At 40.9% G+C, this 18,940-nt stretch overlaps 1 long non-coding RNA gene, 1 other non-coding gene and 1 pseudogene across 2 annotated transcripts in view; 2 read left to right on the top strand and 1 right to left on the bottom strand.

Annotated features, from left to right (window-relative positions):
- The window catches only part of LOC145217803 (uncharacterized), a 186,833-nt gene that overhangs the window by 93,713 nt on the left and 74,180 nt on the right, over positions 1–18,940 (top strand). The window lies entirely within an intron of this gene.
- Positions 3,441–5,455, bottom strand: LOC145218026 (uncharacterized; annotated as a pseudogene).
- On the top strand, positions 16,572–16,645 carry Trnas-gga (transfer RNA serine (anticodon GGA)). The gene has a single exon. It is a non-coding gene; the product is annotated as a tRNA-Ser (tRNA).

The following is an 18,940-nucleotide window of genomic DNA, read 5'->3' as shown; positions in this document are numbered from 1 at the left end:
CCCAAAGTCGATTAACATGCGACGTATTATGTCTGTTAACCTGTTGCTAATCGACTTTGGGATCTCGGTAGGGATTAAACCAGTCAACACCCTACGTCAGATGCTGTCGCACCCCAAAGACCCCATTGATACAAACGCGGCAAGGGGTGTGGTGTACGCGATCCCATGTCAACAGTGCAAGGAGATTTACATTGGCGAAACGGGAAGATCTCTGAATACGCGCCGTAAAGAACATGAAAGGGATGTAGCCAAAAAATATGCTAAAAAATCGGCATTAGCGCAACATGCTACTGTCCTCGGTCACACCATAAACTTCTCTGCTGCCCAGGTGTTAGCGAGAGAAACCGATTTTCACAAGCGAGGTTTCCTGGAGTCGTGGAACATACATTCTCACACCAACACGATGAACGTTAAAACGGACGTTCTAATGCCGATAACTTATTGGTCGCTTTTGCACCATTGAGCCAGGTGTTATCACACGACCATTGGTGCGCATTGCGTTTTTTTCTACCGCCTTTTTTGTGTGTGTTTCGCCGCCCTTTTCGCTTTATAATAACTTGTGTTTGCAATGTATGTCATTACCCTGATGAAGGTGTTTCGTATGGGACATCGAAACGTTGGCACAGTAGAATAAAAAAACTGCCGGAAGAGCTGAAAATTTTGTTGATACTTTTCCTACACCTTTATTGTCTTATTCTTATTCAAATAGAATGAAATACATCAAAATACGATTATTTACACACAAGGGAACAGCTTATATAACCTATTGCACAGGGTTATACTTCGTGAACACATATACATCGCATGCCTTTACGTGTAACCCTTTTTACCAGCGCGAATAATAACAGTGAAGCGTTCTGACAAATGGAGGGCTACTTGTTCCGTTTCGATCAATAACGGCTACAGCGACTAACGGGCGGCGTGATAAAACTGGTACATTTCAGATAAGACAATAGAAGTTGGACAAAAGATTTCACACACACATTGAGCTTCCAGCGGTTACGAGATAACGTCACGCGGAAAGTGGGTCGCAGACTCCCGTTTTTGAAAAGAAATTTTTACCAGAAAATTTATGACAAATTAACACAAATGCAACTCTAATAAGGAGCAATGCATATATGAATACAATTACATTCGGCTGAGATAGTCAGCCCCAACATTTTCGCATCCTTTGATATATTCGCAGCGAATGTCAAAATTTTGCAGGTACATCGCCCAGCGCATGACTCTGTCATTGTCAAATTTGGTCTGTCTGTAATACAAACTTTCTTCCATACAAGTAAACCATGAATTTTTTAACGCCCCACACAACTGCTAGGCATTCGCGTTCGATGGTGGAATATCGCCGTTCAGCACTCGACAGCCTTTTACTCGCATAACTTATCGGAAAGTATTGTTCATCGTGCATTTCAAGTAGAACAGCCCCGATACCCTCACATGAGGTGTCAGTGCGCAAAATAAAATCACGTGTAGTGTCCGGTAAATGTAAAATGGACTTGTTTGATAATACGGACTTTAAACTATCAAAAGCCGCCTGTTGTTCACTCCCCCAATTGACAGCGTCCGGATGTCCCTTTCTAGTAAGATCCGTGAGACTTTCTGGGGCACCATGACGAACCTCCGTTTTGGTTCTTGGTCTCGGTGCTCCTTTTATCTTTTCCACGTTGTCCTGATGCAACCCAATGACGTTGTTCCCGACATGGTGCCCCAGAAAGTTGACATCATTGGCCCCCAGAAGACATTTAGTTGGTCTGGCAGTTATGTTTGCTTGGGCCAATCGCCTGAACAATTCTTTCAGCGTCACCAGGTGTTCCTCCCATGTTTCCGTGTGTACAATCACGTCGTCGATGTAGTGCTCAACGTTTTTCATACCTTTCAATAGATTTCGCATTCCCCGCATAAACGTTGTACTGGAGTTTTTCATTCCAAACGGCATCTTGCGAAATTTGTAGCATCCATCCGGTGTCACAAAAGCAGTCTTATGTATAGCGCGGTCGGCAACTTTCACTTGCCAGTATCCTTTGGTCAAGTCGATCGTCGAAAAGTATTTATCGTTTCTAAGGTCGTGAAAAACATCTTGAGCCGTTTATCTGGTTGAGTCTTTTTTTTTTCCATTATCTGGTTGAGTCTTCGGTAGGTCTTGTCACTTGTGTGTATATCCTTTCGTAATGACTCGCGTACGTTAAAAGGCACTGGATAAGGTTTTGATCGTACCGGTTTGTCGTTGGTGATGCAGATGAGGTGTTCTACTAAGTTCATGCACGCGGGCTTCTCAGAAAACACCTTTTCATGCGCTTTCACAATCTCCATGACTTCCTGTCTTTGTCGGCCGGTAAGAGAATTGCTCACCACCAAATCATCAGTTGTTTCGTGGTGAGTCCCAAGGTTCAACTCAAGCAACCCGTCGTTGTCCACTGAGTCGGGTACCTCAAGGCACAGAGCTTTCATTACCAATGCGTCGCTTGTTTTCGATCCATTTTTCTGTCCTGATTCTCTTTGGACGTATTTTTTCAACAAGTTGATGTGGTAAAGTTTGGTGTTACCCTTAACGTTTATACGGTAGTCGTTAATTCCAACCTTCCGCTCAACTTTAAACGGTCCTTTCCATTGCATCAGTAACTTGTTGCTGTCGGTTGGGAGAAGGATCAGGACCTGGTCACCTTCTTCGAGAGTACGTTTCCTCGCCTTGCGGTCAAACTTCTTTATATATCTGGTCTGTGCCCTCTCACTGGCTTCTTTGGCGATTAGCATCGTCTTTTCCAGCCTCTCCCGGAGCTCAAACACGTATTGATAGCTACACATGGTTTCTGGATTTGCTACTTCGTTGGTGAACATGTCTTTAAGAATGTGAAGTGGTCCCCTGACCGTTCGGCCGTAGAGCAATTCAAACGGCGCAAACCCAGTAGATTCCTGAGGCACTTCGCGATATGCAAAAAGTAAGGGGTCTATGTAACGATGCCATTGTTTCGGCTGCTCGCTACAAAGTCGCTTCAACATTGCTTTTAACGTGCCATTAAATTTTTCGACTAATCCATTGCACTGTGGGGAGTACGGAGTGGTGGTTAGACGACGCACCTTTAACAATCTTTCGACTTCCTTCATGCAGCGTGAGATGGATTGGGTCCCTTGGTCAGATAACACTTCGCGTGGAATTCCTACTCTACTGTAAATCCCTAGCAAGGCTTCAGCCACATCTTCAGTGGTGATGTTTTTTAATGCTACCGCTTCAGGATATCGGGTGGCGTAATCGACCAAAGTTAGAAGATAGCGATGGCCACCTTCGCTTGGTGGCTGAATTGGACCGACCAAATCTACTGCAACCCGTTTAAAGGGCTCATCGATTGAAGGCATCTTTTGTAGTGAAACTTTTGCAATTCTTCCCTTGCTGATTGTTCTCTGGCAGATATCGCAGGATTTGCAGAAACGTTTGACATCTCCCCTTATCCCAGGCCAGTAAAAGTTCCGAAGAATTCGGTCCAGCGTCTTCTTATTATCTTTCCTCGATAAGTCACGGGAATCATAAGCTGTTGAAATGGCTTTCCATAATTGATCGTGGGATTCGAATACTCTCTGCACAAAAGATTTTCCTTTCGAACAAACTTTACGTGACCGTTGCCTCGAGATTTAACTCCTGATTTTTCCCTGAATTTGTCTAAAGATGCGTCTTCGTCTTGGGCTTTCAGAAAAGATTCATGATTATTACTTTCGAACGTTTTGCAGCCAGGTACTCTTAAGGGTGTTTTTAGATTTCTTGCTTGCGCCTCGGACCGCGTGACAACTGCACAGGTTTTAACGGTCGTGGCGCTCCAGTTTGGATCCGGTGAATCCCAATTTCTGGCCCCAGGCACGTTGCCGATAATTAGATCCACATTCAGATCGGTAACACAAATAGCCTCCACCGTTCCTGAGTAATAAGGTGTGCTTACTGTGATTATCGCCACTGGCGCAGGTTCAGCCTCACCTTTAAATTGTACCTCGCCCGTCAGTTGGTCATCCGACACTAAAGATCTGCGAACTACCACTGAGGTACATCCTGTATCACGAATCGTTTCCACTGATCTCTGCCCTACTTGGCAACTGTCGCCTTCAGGTTCTGTTTCCGTATCTGAACAACTAAAGCGTTCGCTGGTCCGTCTGTGGGACGATGTGGTACTGCTCCGTTGGCTCTTATGTGACATTCTCTTGTAATATGTCCAAGACTGTTGCAGTTGAAGCATCTGCGATCAGTAGAGCCTGGTGGGCGATGACTGACGTCCCGGTGTACTGGTCTTTCACAACTAGCGTAATTCACCGCAGCTCGATGGTGCTTCGGATTGCGACTATAACCGCTAATCGTTCTGTTTAGCGGACCGATAAATCTATCGGCGGTCTCAGCGAACTCCTTTAGATCATTTGTTGTGTGTTGCCTCATGTACAAAGATAGTTCCCGGTAACTATCTTTGTGGAATTTTTCACGCAGAAAAAGTTCTTTGAGTCCTTTGTAGGTTTTTGCAATACCGGCCATTTCCACCCAACTGTCCAAATAGCTGTCAAATCTAACAAAATACTGCGAAACCGTTTCGCCTTGCTGCTGGGTTTCATTGTTAAATTTGTTGCGGTATCCATCCTCGCGTAACCCATATCGTTCCCGCAACGCCCGTTTCAAAGCCTCGTAGTCTTTGGCTTCTTCTGCTGACGGTCGAGAATACACTCCCATCGCTTTTCCCGTCAGCAGTGCACTGAGCCATGGCGCCCATTGATTCCTCTCCCAGCCGCTGTTCTCCGCGTATCTCTCAAACCGCAGCAAATATCCGTCCATGTCATTCACATCGTCCACAAATGTTGGAAGCTCTGGACACTTGCTGGTGCCAGCGTTACTGCACGTTGTCGAAGTGCTTGTGGTCTCTTCACGGTTTTGTCTATCTTCCAGCTCAAGCTTCTTCATAGCCAGTTCGTGCTCGCGGACTTGTTGCCGTTCTTCCCTTTCTTGATTTCTTTGCTCATCGTCACAAGGTCCAAATGACTCTCCTGGTTTCGCAACTTGAATATCGTGTCCGAACAATTTTAATTGAATTGCAGTGGCGGCTCGTGCCTAATATTTCTGGGGGTGCTGCTCCAATTTTTAGCCTTTATTGGACAGATATAAACTGGAGCTGCAGTTCCACCATAGATAACATACTAATGCCATAATTCTTTTTTTTTATCAAAAAAAAAATGCCGATCAAGGCGGAAATTATACTTAGGAATCAAATAATAAGTTTCATGAAAGTTATCTGTATTGTTGTGGTAGGAATATTAGGTGAAAATATCTAGGGGGTGCTGCAGCTCCGCAGCACCCTAGTACGAGCCGCCCCTGTTGAATTGGAATATTTTTCAGTATTGCCTCTTCCAAAAACAAATGCACATAGCTATTGTAGATATTCGGATACTTTTTGTATGTCAAGAAGGTATGTTTGTTATAATAACCCCAATCCATATTACGGGCGGCTGACTCAAAGTGTTAACGTCGAAATTCGATTGGTACTGGAAAAAGTGTGAGTCTGGTGAGTGGCTTGGGTGGTAAGAAGCTTTTTAGAATTATGGATTTTTCCTTATCCGTCCATCTGACCGAATTTCTAAGTTCTTTATGTAATCTTGGGGAGGAGAAGTCCCAGCGATGGCCGGCAGGCGATCAGTGGGGCTTGACCTCAAAAAAAGACAACACAAAAAAGGAAAAAAAGGGATTTGTGACGCAAACCCGCTGGCGCCGCTCCTTGTAGGGAGGGCGGGGTCAGGGCGGTGGCGCCAGAGAGCAGGAAGAGACCGAAAATTACCAAAAAAGTTACAGTCACCAGAGGGCCTTAAGGGAAAAGAGTTACGAAAAACTTTTTACTTATTTCGAAATGTTATCTTTAAATTGTTTATTGTTGCGTTTGGCGCCATTATTGACTTGTGTTTTTTTTCTGCTATAGTAGGAGTGAAGGTAAGTGCGTTAAATAAGTTTCTAATTTTACAGTTTGTAGTGATTTCGCATTTTGCGTTACATGTAATGAAATGAATGGGCTTCAAGATGTTGGCAATTAAATTTTAATGTTTGTTCTTTCAGGTAAGCGTATCAAAACCGGGTGTTATGAACAAACGGGCTATAAGCGATGTATAGGTACAAAATGTAAATTTAGGTAAAATATCTAATAAATGCTTACTTACTGATTTTGAGCTATTCTGGACGTTTGCACTATTGAACTTGTTTATTTCAAAGTTTGTGAATGGCAGTCGCTGACGATCAGTTGTCCCGATGAAAAACGTATTCAAATCATATCAGATTCTTACGGACGATTATTTCCCCGAAAAAAGTAAGCAATTATCTTGTTAAAAATGCTTTTCTAAGACACAAAAAGCTTTACTAAGCAAGTGCAAACACTTCCTGTTGTTGTCATCAATGTAAACTTAATTTATAATTACTTTTGTTTGTAAAGAAATTGGTCTTTTTTTTGTACTATTTTGCTTCGTATCCATACCAACACATAGTTTGCCTGACTTATTTGCCTAGAAGTTGGTCGTTTGCGTTGGATATGAATTCAAACCGTTTGCTTGATTAAGTTTTAGTCTTTACATCTATCATAGTTTTGTTACCAGCGGTAAATGTTTGTGCCGCACTAAAAACAAGTCTTGAATTGCGCAAATGCTCCGTTTTGTTAAAATGGGTGTTTTGTCACAGATAAGGCGTCCGTAAAAAGAGTATGGAATCTAAAACCAGTAAAACGTATAGGATTGGAAAATATAGAAAATGAAATCAAGAACATTGCTCAAATTCATCCTGCAACAAACGGGACCACCTACAGTCACGGGGATAATCATCTGCACATTGTCGTCGCGAACATCGATCAGAAGACACAGTTCCGTCCTCGACACAGGATCAAAACATGTAGAAAGTTAGCCAGCTTGTTGCCACCGTGCTTGTATACAGAGTAAATACTACCGAAACTGCACAATTTCAAATTTCCGCATCGAGTTCCCTTAAAGCAACGCAATACATTGCAGTGGTAAACACAACTTACATTGTCATTGTGGGTTGGGACGCTGATGGAATATGTTTGCCTAAATACAATAAGAGTATTGATCAGCTGCCCGGGAACGTAAGTTTCTTAATACCAACTATATCACCTCAGTCAGTTTGCACCATGATCAGGGGCGGCTCGTGCTAGGGTGCTGCGGAGCTGCAGCACCCCCTAGATATTTTCACCTAATATTCCTGCCACAACAATACAGATAACTTTCATGATACTTATTTTTTTATTCCTAAGTATAATTTTTATAAGTATAATTTCCGCCTTGATCGGCATTTTTTTCATTTAAAAAAAATTATGGCATTAATATGTTATCTATGGTGGAACTGCAGCTCCAGTTTCATGACGAATCGTGACGTTTTGCACTTGTGCGCATGCGCACTTGGAAAAGCTACATGCCGGGCGAAATAGGCGACTGGGTGCTGCGACTCGCGCAGCTCCACCAATCACGCAGCGTGTGAACCGGCCGCTGTAGTTGTGTTGTCTGTTCCGGGTTTATTGTGCTCCAAAGCCAAACCCGTGTACAATATTCTGAGTTCGACAGTGAGTACAGTTAAACATCTTTTTTGCCATGTTTTGATTTATTTGTTTGAATTTGAAGGTTAGTCGTGAATTTTTAAGATGACTGTAAGTGGGCTTAAGTTTTTGCAGTTATCATTGAATTAGAAAGTGTATCTACCACCTTGAAAAAGAAAAAGGTCATCTAACACTTTGAAAAGTCACGATTAACCTTTATAATAAAAACCTGAAAAAAAGTTAGGAAAAATGGGATAAAACATGTTCTATTCCAAAATTGTCATGCAGGAATAAGCAACCACAAGAACTACTCACACTGTGAAGTTAAATGCTTCATTCAGGCAATATTAAATGAAGAACAAACATTGCACAAGCAACAGGAATTTTGAAATACCTTAGTGATGACAATTTCAAGTTTTGGTTTCTTAACACACCATGTGGACAGTATTTGCAACCAAGTGCAATCTTGTGTATTGATATAATGGACATGTTATGTTTCTTTAAACAGTAGCTGCTAAATTGCTTTACAGGAAATGTTTCTTAAGAATGAACATTCTACAGGGAACATATCCTGTTGTTAGAAAATTACTGAAACTTTTAAAGAAAAAGCCAGTTAGCCAGCAATTTCCATGAGTCTCTCAAAGGCAAAACGGTTCTTGAAAAGGATGTCAACACTGAAAAGGATGCAAACTTTCCTAAGGAACACCATTATTTCCAAAAAGACTTGCACTTGCAGTGATAGCACTAAATAGAAAAAAAACAGTTTCTTGGTTGTCATTTGGAAATCAAGGAAGAAGCTATCAATTATTTTGCTTAAATTATAGCTTTATGATTCATTTTGGTTGTAAAATAGAAGCACAAGGTTTAATAATATGTTTCAAATTTAAGTGAGAGTGTTGTAATTTTCAAAGCTTGCAGAGTTTTGTACTTCAAAAAAGGAATTATAAGCTATTTGCCATCAAATAAAGCAGCAAGTTTAGCAATTAAGAAAGTTAAAAACAATTAATAGTTGTACACAAAAATTAAGAAAAGATGTTGAATAAACAAGTTCTGACACAAATGTAATGTGGTTGTTGAATTTGTCAGTTATGATACAAATACAAAGCTTTATGGCTATTTTTGTGTGTGGCAATTATAATCTGTGACGTGTAATGGAATATGTTGAAAATGCTGACTGTGGCTTTAAGGTACTTAAATGATACATGACCATAATAATGACTGAATAGCAAGTGTGTTAGTTAGTAGTCATTGTTATAACCAGTTTAAATGTTGTCCAATTGAAATACTTCGACCTTTTTTGACTCATTTATTAATAATTTTTTTCTATATACTGTTGTTGTGTTTTACCGTATTTACAACCGCTTTGTTTCGAGTCTGTGTTACGTGTGTATTTGTGCCACATTATTACTAAATGTTATTGAGTTTGGCCTGTCGCTGTGCAAGTAAACAAAATTCCCCAATAATACCGTCTGCTGTTTACACCCGTGTACATTATTGCGTAACAAACATTACGTCACAATGGAGTTGCTAATTAGGATTCGTATTACTTGTTTTTCTACACAAAACAATGACTAGAAAACTAGAAATGTGGCTTTTCTATATATTGCCAACTTATATTTGTCCTATAACGGATAAAAATTGGAGTAGCACCCCCAGACATTTTAGGCACGAGCCGCCACTGACCATGATAAAAAATGAAACGAAAAACGACAATAAAATGAAGATCCAAAACATTCAACCAACCTGCCTTTTCTACGATGGAGTTTCAAAGAACTACTCTGGTTCAGAATGCGTCATGAAAAGTGATGATGTATCAGGTAACCTTACTTGTGTATGTGATCATCTAACAGTTTTCGCCGTCCTTATGGCTGTGGAAACAGTTACTTTGCCGGTTGGTGTAAAGGTAAGGTGATAGGCATACAATTTTAAGATTTGTTGTACGGGCAGAAACTTACCCATTTTGTGTCTGATGTTTATTGTTTAGATTTTGACTTACATCTCAGAATTAATATCTATCGTGACTTTAGCGGCCACAATAGCAATTCTCCATCATTACAAAGTCGCTGGCGATCGAGGTCCGGTTAAAATAAACTTTTCAGCTGCTCTTCTGCTTCTCCATGCTGTCAACATATTACATGATCTTGCCCTCATGCATCCGATCTCATGTATGGTACTGACAGTGGCTAACCAATACTGCTTGCTCTCTTCAGGTATGTGTTAATTTTTGCATCAAATTGAACTGTCGGTCGTAATCTATCTTTTTTCTGTTATAGGAATGTGGTTTCTCGTAGAAGGAATCCGCCTCCTGATGTCAACCTCTTTTGTGTTCACATTCCGAGCTCAAGACCCCAACAAACCGCTTAAAATCTTTCTCTTGATGGGTTGGATCATTCCTATTTTCATTGTTGCGATTGCTGTATGTGTGGGGTTTACCCTGAACATCTACATGAAGCCCAATCTAATATATGAACAGTGTCACAAATACGAAAACCAGTCATCAACGATGTATGACAGATGTTGGCTAGTTCCAGGTACTTCGGTCTTTTACACGACGATCTTCGGTCCTCTCGTGTTCATCCTTGTTGTCAACTTACTCATAATTTCGAAGACAGCTCATGTGATTCTTAACTCACGAAGGATGCGCAACAAAGGAAAAGGACCCGGAACAGAGGATGCTTTAAGAGCTGCAAAATCTTTTTTATGTTCCTTGTAATGCTTGGTGGGACTTGGGTTTTTGCATTTTTACTGGTGGGTAGTACGTTAAAAATGGGTAACGTAGTTGTATATATTTTCTTTTTATATTTTGTTAGGAATTGGAAATGACATTTCTAGTGAGATATTATTGTACATCCACACATTTGCAAATGGTTTGCAGGGAATCGTAGTGTTCTTGCTATATTGCGTCATGGATGACGTCATCACACAGAAAATCTTTCCATGTAAGAGTAAAGGCCCGTTTACACTGTGCTCAGCGGCGCCTAACCTAACCTAACCTTGCGACCCCTTCCGTTTACACTGCGATTTTCGGTGCGTACCTAAGTGTACTAAATAACATACTCGACGTCATTTTTAGCTTACGGTGACTGTCGATGACCATAAATCACCACATAAATTTATTATTACCTATTTTAGATTCGAAAAAGCTTTGTATGAATCTAAACTAAATGATATTTTGTTAGTAAACATGATTTTGCATATCGGTGATCATACAGGATTGTTTAGGATGTTGTTGTATAGATTTATGGCATGTTTATCTTACTTTCATGTTTTTATAGCATGTAATCTCCTGTGCTGGGTAGAATGTACATTTTAAATGCACTTAATTACAATATTTAAATACAAAATACACAACATACAATCATAACAATGTAATTAATAATTAAATTTGAGGCAAATATCGTACCATCATTTATTTTTGGCAAATGAACCAACTTTTTCAAATCACAAACCCGCAAACAGCGATAACACAAACCGTTTGCGCAGGTTCAAGCTGCTTGATACGCAGAAAAACGCTCGGTAGGCGATCGCTCGCTTATTTCTACGAGACTTGAGCGCCCGAAATCAGTCAAGCGCGAAACCAGACAGAAAAAATGAAACAAACAAACTTACGCAGGTTTGAGCGAGCGCGCTACGCATAGTGTAAACGGGCCTTTAAGCTTACAGGTTCATACACTGGATTTTTAAGTTGATTTTATTGTTATTATGAAACCTAAGACCAACCCCAAATGCCTCAACCGTCAGTATTTATTATACAAATTGCATTTGAAACATTTGCGTGCGCTACCTACCACAAATGATCAAATCTGGCTACTGTGGGTTCCGAAATGTTCGATTTGAATAAAACTTAGACGGAGGCCTGTGTGAAAAATGTCATTTTGGATCTCGTTTGTTGGTTTACCGAGTATGCACTGTTTTATTCGTAATATCTTGTTTTTTATTTGTTGCCTATCTATTAGCTTTGATTTTGTCGTTCATATAATTCACATTACACAATCAATCTATGGTTTATTTGTCACTATTTAAAAAAAATGGAGGAAATTGTACAACAAGCCAAATCATTGACTCACTATTGTCTATTTAGTAGCAAAATGAAAAAAAGAACGATGAGCAATTAGCGGTCACCTAGAAGAGTGATTTTCAGAGCAAAATTGCAGGGCAGTGCAGTATCAACAGTACGTGATAAAAAACACATAGCAACAATACAATACAAGAACGAAATCGCAAGGATGATTTTGTACGAATCATTGTGGAGTATGCGCATGATCGTGAAGCTGAACGACAAATTAGCGAAAAGACAAAAAAAGGCCAGCAGCGCACTACCCCTTATCACACAATGACGTCACCGCTGTTTTACATCTGTTAGTTTTTTTGCATTTAACCGGCGCCTTTATTGTCACCTCTCTTGCAGTTAGTCAGCTTTGGTCTCTGTTACAGACTTTCTCCATTGTTTTTTTTTTCTTGCCATTGTCTCGTTTGGCGGCTGTCACTTGTTTAGTATTTTACCGTTTTTAACTTTTATGTTTTATCGCTCTTTTCTTTTTAGACGGAAACAAACGATGCTTAAATGATGTATTTAATATTTCTGTTTTATAAATAAAGGAATACATTGACGCTGTATATTTTGTAAGTTTGTGTGTTTTAATCCATGTTTTGAATACCATAAGGACTCCATGAACTTGGTATGCAGCAACTATAATAATCATTGTGGAAAAAATGTTCTTCTAGACCTGGTTTTTAAGCAGCTGCTACTATACAACCGGAAGTAATTCAGTTGCCCGTTTCTGACCTCACTTAGTGCCGGAATCATAATAAAGAAATGCGTTTCAAACTTTGTTAAACGTCAATTGTAAGATTTTAGGTGTTTGTGGAGTGTTAATTAAATGATTCGGTTTCGGCCAGAACTTTTTGTCTTTTAGTCAGTGCGATTATGTTGACAAATAATTTCCGTGGAGATATACACATCATTCTAAGTACGTTTAACAAAAAACAAAGGCAGAAATGAGATTTTACAGAAAGCAAACTCAATAACACTTTGGGCGAAAAACAAAAAACATATTTTTTTAACGAAAGTTTCGGAAACTTCGCTGGGGGTCGCCGTAGCTCGTGGTCACGCTTGGTTAAAGTCGCCGCCCTGAACTCGCAATCAGAGTTGAACTGCAAAACTCCGTGATTCCCCGCATCACAGACAAACACGTTGTCATGACAATCGCACGTGACGCCGGCCGGGTACTTCATCTCGTACCCACAACCGCTTAGGACAAATTTTTTTCACAAACATCACAATGATGGGTTTTCTCTTTAGTCTGAGTGAACCTGTGGTTTTTTAATGTTTAAATCTGGACAAATATTTTTCCCACGAACATCACATCGATGGCGTTTCTCTTTAGTGTGTGTCGACACGTATCTTCAAAAATTTCCACTTAGGGCAATAGCCTCTTTCACAAACATTAAATTGTGTTTTCTCATTGGTTTGAATCAACAATTTCCAATTAGGGCAATGTTTTTCACACATACATCACAATGATAAGGCTACTCTTTGGTGTGAGTGAACATGTGGTTTTTCAATTATCCAATCTGGACAAAAGTTTTTTCACAAACATCACATCGACGAGGTTTCTCATCGGTGTGTGTGTTTAAATAGCCAACTCGACTAAATCTTTTTCCACAAACATCGCATCAACTGGGTTTCTTTTTAGGTGTGTCAACATGTGTCTTTTTAAATTTCCAGCCCAGGTAAATCTTTTCTCACAAACAACACATCGATGGCGTTTCTCTTTAGTGTGTGTCAACATGTGTCTTTTTAAACTTTTTAAAATTTAACATCATTGACCAATTTGTGCACATTTTATCACTTCGAAGTGTGGATCGCGATCGCAATTGGACGGCTCGGGCCAATTGGTTAGGGCAGTTTCCGTTGAAAATGGTCAACATTAACCACACGCCCATATTTGTCTGCTTCCCTTTTGTAACGGTACAGTAACGGTGATATCTTGGCAAGAACCAGCCATGGCCCCAGCCCAATTTTTTTCCTTCCCAAGATTGAACAGGAAGCTATTCCTTGCTTTAAGAAAGTGTATGAACGTGCTCAGTTTGCTAGTCCATTAAGTCCAGAAGGTGACTATGGCTGCAGTGGCCCAAAATCTTTCAAGTCTCAATTATGAAAACCTAAAAGAATTTTCAGATGATAAAACCAAGAGCAACTATGTTGCCACCATTTTATCTGATGTTCAAACACGAAATAATAAGCACTTTACGGACAAACAGAGGTGAACCTTTTATAAGCAAACCCATAAAAAAAACTTTGCAGATATCAGGTCATTGCAAACGACAGCGGAAAAGTGGTGGTCCTGGTTCGAAAAGATGAAAGACTGGTGAAAATGATAAACACAAAACATGATGGATCCACTGTTCCGATTGATACAAGAATAAAACGAGGTCACGGGGAAAAAGAAACCATTTTGAAACCCGCCTGTATTGTTGAATACAACGAGCACATGTCAGTCATTGACCATATAGATCAAATGATTTCTAATTGCCCATGCACCAGAAAAAGCCTGAAATTTTACCTGACATTAGGCGACTTTCAGTTGAAATTAGTTTTACAATTGTGCAGAGGGTTGACCTTCAGAAGACACAGTTGATTCAGATAGGTCGGACGACGAACGACCGCTTTACCATATTCGGCGACTTCCCGCATGGAAAACAAATAAACATAATTTTTTTAAAGAAGCCGTTGAATTGATTACTACTAACAACAATATTCGTTTCTCCCCATACCCACTGTACTAATTTGGACATAAAATGGCGGTCATAAGGGTCTGTCGCGTAACAATAAGAGGATAACTTGAACAGTGTCATTTTTGCCAGATATAAGCACCTCTGCTGACAATATGAAGGCTGAAGGTTCTAATTACTGACAAAATGATGACCAGGGGTTTTACTCGTGTTGAACTTACAAAGGCCCCACATGTAAGAAAAAAAGGCAACATCATGAAACATTTAATCACAAAATTTTAAATAACAAGAAAAGACTGAACAATTTGCAAATTGTGATGGGCTGATGGATAGATAGATCTATTGTGGGGGACGGCCGTTATTTTGTTACACACATGTGGCCCGTTGCGACTGTGGTGACGCCAGTGTGTTCTCTGTTCTGACTCCAGAGCATAGGAGTGCGGAGTAGAGTTCACTCTAGTGCGTAGAGTGCATAGAGTCGTGACTCCAGAACGAAGAATGTCTAGAGTAGAGTCGTGACTTCAGAACGAAGAGTGTCTAGAGTAGAGTCGTGACTTCAGAACGAAGAGTGTCTAGAGCAGCGGTTCCCAACCTGTGGGTCGCGACCCCAACTGGGGTCGCCTGACAATTTGCCTGGGGTCGCCTAAGGGAATGGCTCCCAACTCATTTTAGGCCATAGACTAATTTTACAAATACAAAACAAAAGAACTGGGCACCACATTCCTTCCCTTCATTGTTTTACTAAAGTATGTAAACTAGTAACTACATCTGGGGTGGATCTTTAATTTTCGAAGACTTAATTGTTTTCACAAAATGCTAATTATTGCCTTCATCAGAACCTGCCAACTTGTTTTGTATTCTCGCGATAATATCACTATCCTCCAACTTAATAGTCAACAGAACTAAAATTTAATTTGTAAAATTGGCTGTCAATGATGCATCGAAAGACAAGTATTAGGAAAAGAAAGTATAGTGAGAAATATATTTTGCGGTATTTAGAAGTTAATTTTAATGTTACTAATTTTATCCCTGGGGTCATAGGCGGTGACTGGGTGGTGGCGAACACCGTGGATATTTGGGTTTGTTTGTATCGGGTATCTTACGAAACACCGTAAAATCTGAACAAATTTGGTAACAGTTTTGCTTTTGAACAAGCGTGCTGACGAAAAAGCAACTAGTTTGGTTGGTGCCTTATTTGTATGACGTCAAACACACAATTGTTGGCAGTGAATGTATTGGCCACTATGGGTGATACAAAAGCAACGACTTCACCAAACCGTTTCTAAACATTGCTAAACCAAAAAAACGTTAAAGCGGATTGTTCCAAATCAATATTATTTTAAAAACATTTTTTTGTTAAAATTGACGAACTTTGCTTTTTATCAAAAGTATATTGGGCTTTGAGTTGGAGCTCGTTTGGCTGCACGCATTAGTGACGTCATAATTTAAATCCACCACCTTGCATTTTTGTAAAACTCGGCGCCTATGCGTGGGGTCACCGGAACTTGGGAACTGTTTTAAGGGGTCGCGGCACCAGAAAGGTTGGGAACCGCTAGTCTAGAGTGTTTTATTGAACGAAACGCAAAACCTTATGTAGCACAAAACACGTGGTACGAAATTTAGCAGGGAACACTAAATCACATTTGCAGGCACACGGTTGGAAACAAAAGCTTCCTGACTTCGTAACAACGGGAAGTTGCGGCGGCCTAATCCCCAACGCACAAACACGAAATTTAGGACACATAAAAATGCGCAACACGTTTAAATGACTTTGGGTAGATATAGTTAAGATGAACATAAATTCATAACTGGGATCAGCCCTGAAGCGTCTATGCAGACCAGCGATCACGGCACACTCATATATAAATCACAGTACGCCAGGCCCATTGAAGCCGCTATACCGAATCAGCCGGTCACCAAGCATTCACCACCATATGGCAAGGCGTAGGCTAGAAAAATCTAGCCTGCGGTGGGATTCGAACCCACGACAGGAGTCTTTCCGGGACTCGCGCTCTACCAACTGATCTACACAGGCCCAGTGGAGAACCCGCCGAAAGTCGAATCACAAGCACCGTTGCCTGCCTCGTATGCTGCACATGTCAGCTTCGTAGTAGGGGATCGCCAGATTGACCAGTATCAGTTAAGATGAACATAAATTCATAACTGGGATCAGCCCTGAAGCGTCTATGCAGACCAGCGATCACGGCACATTCATATATGAATCACAGTACGCCAGGCCCATTGAAGGCGCTATACCGAATCAGCCGGTTCGACTTTCGGCGGATTCTCCACTGGGCCTGTGTAGCTCAGTTGGTAGAGCGCGAGTCCCGGAAAGACTCCTGTCGTGGGTTCGAATCCCACCGCAGGCTAGATTTTTCTAGCCTACGCCTTGCCATATGGTGGTGAATGCTTGGTGACCGGCTGATTCGGTATAGCGCCTTCAATGGGCCTGGCGTACTGTGATGGGTAGATTTATAAGTTTATGATTTTAAATCTAATGCTTTCGCATGACAACCGCTACAAATAGGCTCACACCAACAAAAATGTTTTCTTATAGACATCTGCGCGCATTGTTTGTTTCCATTTCTTGCATTGTCTTCCTTTCTTGGTTGGTTTCTTTCAGTACTGTTGTTGCAGGCGAATGCTTAGTCAGTTGTTCATTGTTTCTAACGTCATCTCGGTTGGTTGACATCTTTTGTTTATTTGATGAAACCATGAGCATGTTTTGCGCAGAGTCCTTGTTGGGTGGCCGTTGTAGGGTGTCAATGCTAAACAAAAAGTTCCAATCGGACCTCCTTTCGAGGAGGTCCGCTAAAACGCTAATAAAATTGCTGAGTCATGCTATTTTGCGTCCGATCGGACGAAATAAGCTGAAAAGTCCGATCGGACCAAGGGCCATGGAAACAGGATAAATGTGGATGCGAGCGCACCTAGGAAGGTCTCTGACAGTGTTTGAAATAAGTCAAATGTTTGGGTTAGCGTACGGTAAGGCAGCTGTGTTAGCACTGCTGTGAATGGATTTAGAAAACCTGAGTTCTTCCCTGTGGACAGTTCTGCTTTTGATGACAGACGAAAAAGGTCGCATATCGACCAAACCTAATGGAGGATTCAAATTCACGCGCTTCCAAAAAAGCAAATTTGCTAGTTCCGTTTACCACTGAATGAAGCTTTAAAATTAGGCTATTGCTGCCAGGCATAATGTATAACAAAGTATTGCTCTTCCAGCAGTTTATTGTAAACAATCGACGTTTCGACGTCCTATGCAAGACGCCTTCATCAGGATAATGACATAACTTGCAGGACAAAATTCTTATAAAGCGACAAAGTGCAAAACACACGCAAAAAAACAGCGATAAGAAAAACGCGCGGCTGCAAACTCGCACCAACGCAATGATAACGCAAGCTCAGTGCTGTAAAAGCGCCCGATAATTTATCGGCATTAGAACATCTGTTTTAACGTTCATTGTGTTGGCGTGTGAATGGATGTTCCAAGACTCTAGGAAACTTCGCTTGTGATAATCAGTTCCCTTCATTAATTTGCTGTGGTGGTGAGTAGTTGCATGGTTTGCCAACGCTGATTTCCTTGCATCTTTCTTGACCACATCTCTTTCGTGCTCCTTCCGACGCGTATTTAGACTTCTGCCCGTTTCACCGATGTAAATTTCGTCACACTCTGCGCACATAAACCACCCCTTGTCGCAGTAGCATCTAGCGGGTCTTTTGGGTGCGACAGAATCTGACGTAGGGTGTTTGCTGGTTTGACCCCAACCGATACACCGAAGTCGGTCAACATACGACGGATTACATCTGTTAACCCTGGTATGTAGGGTAAGGTGACGAAGGCACGCACGTTCTTTGTATTGGATCTGTTTCCGTGAAACCTTTTTATTATCACGGAGGATCCAGTTCGGGTAGCCATTTAACCGCAGGGCCCCTCATCTACCCTGTGCAATTCCGATTGGAGCAATGCAGGATTTGTCGTCAAGCGTACGGCCTGGTCTTTAAGTGATTTGACAACAGCCTTTTTCTGGTATAATGGATGATGGAATTTAAAGTGTAAATAGCGCGTGGTACTGGTCGGCTTGTGGTACACCCGCGTGGAAGGTTTACCATCCGCCGCTTTCAAAATTTCCACATCTAGAAATGGAAGACTGTTGTTGCTTTCCAATTCCATAGTGAATGCAATTTTTCGTTGCACATTGTTCAAATGTCGCAGAAACTCTGATACCTGGTGTTTATCAATGATACAGAATGTATCATCTACATACCGTCGCCAAAACCGCCGATTATTGTTTCGTGTGTCATCTACTACAAAAACACACAGTAAATGACATGAGCCCTCTTTCAAAAAATGGTGAAAGTACCAAACATGCAAATCTGTAAGTACTACTAGTTCACCAAAAGATTGGCTTGTTGACATTGTTGTGCTTTCATGTACACTTCGTTTTAAGATAGACACGGGAGCCCAAGTAAATATTTTGTCACAAAATGATTTTCAAAAACTTCAGTGACGTGCATATGTTTCTTCTACTAATATTCGATTGATCTCATATACTGGCCACCATATTCCAGTTTGTGGGACAATTAGTTTAACACTTCAATACAGAGAGATTATAGGATTAAATGGAGCAGTAACTCTTGGCCTAATAAATAAGCTGGATCCG

Source organism: Phallusia mammillata, chromosome 3 (genome assembly GCF_965637545.1).
Source record: "Phallusia mammillata chromosome 3, kaPhaMamm4.hap1.1, whole genome shotgun sequence".
Lineage (NCBI taxonomy): Eukaryota > Metazoa > Chordata > Ascidiacea > Phlebobranchia > Ascidiidae > Phallusia > Phallusia mammillata.
This window is presented reverse-complemented; position numbering and strand designations above follow the sequence as displayed.